This window comes from Pinus tabuliformis, chromosome 6 (assembly GCF_031772625.1).
Source record: "Pinus tabuliformis cultivar Carrire ecotype Pingquan chromosome 6, CPIR1, whole genome shotgun sequence".
Taxonomy (NCBI): domain Eukaryota; kingdom Viridiplantae; phylum Streptophyta; class Pinopsida; order Pinales; family Pinaceae; genus Pinus; species Pinus tabuliformis.
In genome coordinates, this window is record NC_142292.1 from 345,147,761 (window position 1) to 345,153,760 (window position 6,000).

The following is a 6,000-nucleotide window of genomic DNA, read 5'->3' on the forward strand; positions in this document are numbered from 1 at the left end:
GGAATCCAAGTAGGTTCTCACCATCTACTTTTTATTTGCAATTAGGAACTTGCGTGATAGCATTGTGTGATTGTTGCTAGACCCGGTCTGGGCTAGTAGGGATTGTCTCTGTCCGCAGAGAGGATTTACCTCCACAACAAATTGGCGACTCCACTGGGGAGATCTTGTTGTTTGATTTGTAAACTTTAGACGGAGCCTGAAGTACGGCCAGGTAGCCTTCGAAACGCTATTGCTTTGCATTAGCGAAGTAGATCAACGCCACTTCAGTCAATCTCCGGTTTGGTTTACGGACTAAACAACTTGGAGTTTATCTTGTCTTTTTGGTTTTTCTTGCTTTGATTGCTTAGATAGCTTTCTGGGTTGGACTTCTTGCTGTTTCTTGCTTCCTGGTTGGCCTAGATACTGTTCTCAAGCCCTGGGTTGCTTGCTTTTGTTTTTGATTTAGAAAACTTGATTAGCGCGCTTTTTAGCCTTACAGTCGCGCTATTGGCACAAGTTGCTCAAAGACAACCCGCGCCAATCCTATAAAAGCGCGAGTTGCAGCCTGACAGTCGCGCCAGGCCTGTCAACTTTTCAATTCGCTTGTCCTTAAGCCCTCTAAGCTTGGATTTGTATCTTGCTGTGTCTTTTTCAATTACTGGAGTGTGTTTGATCCTGGTTTGACTGGTTTTAGACCTTCATCATTCGGGTGTCTGCCTTTTTCTATCGATTTCACATTTTAGCCCTAGGGCATCTAGTGGCTTTGTGCGTCGAGCCTCCCGTAGGTGTTTTGTGTTCTTTGATCATCCGGTCAACATTGTGATTATCCTTTTGCATTTGCTCAGTAGTTGTCAAAGTTTTTTCTTGTTATTCAAGTGATTTGCTTCTTTTTCACTTGGGTTTCACTTGGCTTCGTTTGGGCTTGGATCACATAGCTCATAGAGGTCTTTGTGCTTTCTTCTTGGTTTGAAGGACTGTTTTGGTGTTTTGGGGATTCGATTGTGTTCTCATTGAGTGAAATTGATCTTTTGCTCGGTGTTACTGTCTCTCAAAATTTGTTTAGTGCACTTTGCCATTGAAAAGAAAAACGAATAATCTCTTTTGCGTTGCATTAGTTAATTGAAATTAGAAGCTTTTCATTGATTAAGTGATTCAAAACAAAAGAAAAGTTTCATTTATTTTTCATTGGCTGCATTAGAATGCTTCTTGATTGTTCGTGGTCATTTTGTTTGAAAATTTCTCAACTCTCCCGTAGTTAGTATTCATTGAACGAAATGATATTCTTTGGCATATAGCTTGCATTTAGGGAATTGTGAGAGATTACATACGGTAGGACCTGGAAACTGAAACTTAACTAAAGATCAACCATAAAATGAACTGAATGAACTTAAAAATGCATTGGAACAGAACGCTCACTAATTAGAGGTCTAGGCTAGAGACGTGCTCCGGCGTCGTTAAACCTAGTCACTATTGTTTCACACTACGGTTGGGTGATTCCTCCTTTTGTGACTCGATAGTGGTCTAGCACGGACTTGAGCTACCACGTACCATCGCGTATATAGGGGAGACCCCACTAGGTTATCATCCTTTGTCCACAGGTAGCCGTGTCTGCCGCCTTGCAAGCTGTAACGCACCGAACACAGCATTCGGGAAGATTGACTGCCGTACAGGAAGTCCTTGGTTTTCATATGATTGCCAAGGTGTATATGCAGTTTTACGGATTTGTTTGGTAAACCTTTTTGCCTAGCTCTCCAGAGTAGTCACTTTTGATCCTTTTCAGACTCCTTAAACGAAAAGGCTCATCTGAGCGTTTGTCACTTCGGGCTCACTAAACATTCGAAGGAGACTAGAGTCATCTTTTTGTCCTTGTCTCGACTCTTAAAACATGAAAAGGTCAAGTTGTGTCCTTGCGTCTTAAAATTTATTTGGCCGCGATTAACATTACCTGGTTAGATCTTGTTTGCGTTAGCTGGAGTAGGCTTCTTTTCGTTCTCGATGGTAACTTTTCCGGGGTTCACCAACCCAGGGATCCCCTCTGACGGGAACCCTGGTCATTTCGCTCCTTTTGGAAATGTTGGTGCTCCTTATATGGCCACGTTGTCCCTCCCAGGGTTAACTATTGGGTTGCCGGTTTGGTTGTTCTCAACCTCTTTGGTCCCTACCGTCTCACCGTCTAGTCAATTCGTCCCTCCACCTGAACAACATCATGTTGATTCTAAGGTGGATCTCTCCCCTTCTACGCCCACTTCTATGTCCTCATCTTCTACTTCACCTAGTGAAAGTCTAGATTCGAGTAACCAGGTGGCTAAGAAGAAGAAGAAGAAGACGAAGAAGAAGAAGGCTCCTAAGGGAGAGGTTACAAGTGCAGCTACCCCCTCAAGTACACCTAAAGTTGGGCTCCCTTCCGCTCCTCCGCGGAAGGTCAAGTTTCCTTGTCGATTATGCAAGGAGGACCATCTTCTTCGCGATTGTCCTGGCATTTCCAAGGTACTAGAAGTATGGTCTCGTGATCCAGCCCGCCCCTCATCATCCTCTGAAGCTCACGGCGATGCCACCTTGTCAGTTGGGAATGGTAAGGGAAAAGGGAAGATTCGAATCCCCTGTAGACTTTGTGAAGGCAATCATCTGCTTCACCTTTGTCCACTCATGGATAAAGCCTCCATTGTCTTGGAAAGTCTTACAGCTCCTTCACCCCAACTTCCCGCTGGTTATCAACGTCTCTCTGTAGCCGCAGATCGTTCCCCTACTGACAAAGAGATTGATTCATATTCTTCTCTTGTCTAGCCTCCTCTTCTCGAACCTGGCTGTGCCCAGCCTGTTCCAGACCAACCATTGATCGGAAAGAGTGTCGATTTGAGTTCACCATCCGTCGATCACTCTGTTTTGGAAGAGCATCACTCCCATGTTCTTCTCGTCTCCTCAGATTCTCCTGAGTCTGGAAATGACTCTCCTATCCCAGCTGCTCCTGAGAGTCCTGCTTCAGTTCCTTTAGCACATGGGGGCAATCATACGATTCCCCCACCAAGTAGTCTGGTCGCTTCCTTTGATTGGAATTGCCTGATCGTCGGTCGCCTTCCATCCCATATGCCTTTCCAGATCACAGTACATGCAAGTGCTAAGGCAGTACGTGGCACTGTTTTGGATGAAGGGGCGTCTGTCAGTCTTATGTCGTACACTACTTGGCAAGCTTTAGGTTCCCCACAGCTTGGGCCAGTCACTCAGAATCTGTTGGCCTTCGACGGAGGAGCATGTCCATCTCTAGGAGTTCTCCCGAAGTTCCCTATTACTTTGGGAGGCAAAACCATCTATATAGACGTCTTGGTTACCGAAGGTGTTTTAGAATTTAGTCTTCTCCTTGGTCGCGACTATGTTTACGCCACGGGGGCCCTCGTTTCTTTGCTTTTCCGTGTGGTTTGATTTCCGCACGATGGAAGAATTGTGACTATCGATCAAGTGTCATTCGTTAGTCCCCTGATGCCTCCTGCGCCGTTGTCGTCCCCTCCTAGTTTTCATCCACCAGTTGCTTCTCCCCCACCATAGATCAACTACGTGGCCACCTCTTCCATGCCTAGATCCAGTGATGCCGCCATCGTGCATGGTGTCCTGGGGGCATTGGGCACTGACTTCCAAGATGTTTCCCTTCCACCGGGAGTGGCAATCTTGGAAGCCCCGACTTTCTATTCATTATGATGAAGTTCGGGTGGAGCATAGTTTTTTTCCGGTGTCAAGCTCCTTAAAAAATGAAACTAGGTTTGGTCGGAGCATAGTTCCTTTCCTATGTCAAGCTCCTTAAAATATGAAACTAGGCTTGGTCGGAGCATAGTTCCTGATCTTGTGTCAAGCTCGTTAAAAAATGAAACAAGGGTTATGAGGATAGTTCTTTCACTGTGTCAACCTCATTAAAAAAGGAAACAACTCCTCCTTTTCCAAATCGAGTCTTTGATTAAGATCTCGTAAAATCCAAGTCGAGTCTTTCCAAGATCTTGAAAGTGCACCTTCATTCCATCCATTGTGTTGAATGCAATGAAGCTTGGGGGGCATGTACCTCGTTTTGCGTCATTATGCTAGGGGCATGCAAACTTATAACAAGCATAGTTTTTCATTTCAAGCTTGTGTAAACATGAAACCGAATCCAAGAAAAGTTCTCCATGGTTCAAGCTTGTGTAAAAATGAACCCATACCCGATTTACATCTCGTGATTGCCATTTTTATCCACTGAATTCTGCTAGATGAGCCTTGGTTGTTCCATTCCATCACCACCATCTCTTTGGCTGATCATATGCTCTCACTTGGTTGTTTTTCCTTCCCTGAGGAACCGCAACGATGAGTGGTTTTATTAGCCAGCCTCTTGACCATTACATGTTTTGAGTAGTTCCACCATTACCAGAACCAGTTGCTACCCTCTATACCACTCGTTCCTCCAGGACGAGTCTCCTTTAAGCTCTTTTCTGACTCGTAAAAGATAAAAAGATTGCCGATTATTTTTTCCTTTTTGACTCGTTAAATAGAATAAAAATGGAGGTCTACTTTCAGCTCTTTTCCGACCGTTTAAAGATGAAAAGATTGCCGAGTTTTGCCTCTTGACTCGTTAAATGTAAATAAGAGGCGGTCATCTTTAAACTCTTTTCCGACCGTGTAAAAAATGAAAAGATCGTCGGACCCTTGTAATTTCAGGTTCGTTAATGGTTACGAAACGACGTGATATTGATCGTTTTTTTACTTTTTCATATCGATGTCACTACAAATGAAAAGTACTCCTCGATCGTAATGGTCGGGGGGTTCTTTCGAGCATTGTTTTATACTTTTTCAGGCTCGGGAGACACAACTTTATGAAAAAGGACCCCCCAGGAGTTTTCTTTTCTGCTGTCTTTTCAGACTCTCTAAATAGGAAAAGACGCCGAGTTCTTCCTTTGTCAGACTCGTTAAAACTTAATGAAATCGGATTTTGTCGTAATGACGCCTTACAAGCATATGCTATCCCCGTCAAGCTTGTTTAAAAATAACTGGGGTAATCGCCAGAAATGGTGGGGAAAATGGACCCATAATTATTGTCGTGTCGGCAGTACGTCGCTCTTGAACATGGCACTAGTCTGCATTCGTGTCTGGGTGGGAACATCTCATCTTGTTTTTACACTTGCCTTCGTGGGTTTGGGTTATCCTATTTGACCTCTCATCTGCTCATTGCCTTGTCACCATGACCTCTGCTCATTTTGATGTCAAATACTGCCAAGTCCACTGTCGTGTCGCCGATATGTTCAAGAGAAGTTGACCTCTGCAGCAGTACAACCCCCTCTGATACCTCACATAATTTTGATTCACCACAACATTCTTCCTCTGTCTCGTGTCAATGATGTGGGAAACACTATGGCCCACCTTTGATCAAGATCACTTCCTGTCGACTTCATCTCATTATCCAGGAAGCTGATCTAGAGACTCCCTTCGGTGCCTTGGAGCCTGCATGCCTCAATGGTAGGTTCTTCGTGTTCGACGAGAGGTTTTCATCATTGGCCTTTGATCGAATGACTTTAGGGTGTTCGACGCCAGCTCATTGATTCACACGCCGTAGATTGTACCTATAGTACCTTGAGGGCCATTGTCATTATTGGTGGTACCTCTCGCGTCTGTTAACAGTTTTCATCATTGACTGGTAATCAGACGATGTTCATGCATGTTCGACTTCAACTCATGCATTCGCATGCTTGAACTTGTACTCTGTTCGGGTCGAGATGGAGCGCAAGACCCTGGATTTTGTCTATTGGAATCCAGGCTGCGATTTGTGGCTTATTATGATTATTACATGACTCATTCACTGGATGGCTGCGACCATGCCTGAGTCTATTTATCGATCCTCTCTGGATGGCTGCGTCCATACCCTGGATCTAGATTATTCTGTACTCTATTATGGATGGCTGCGCCCATACCACACATATATCATGTATTTGAGATATCAGTTGTACTTCTTTACGCAGGTTCTCCGACGGCCGTGTTTTTAGTCATGCATGTTGTTGTAAAGCATTTCAC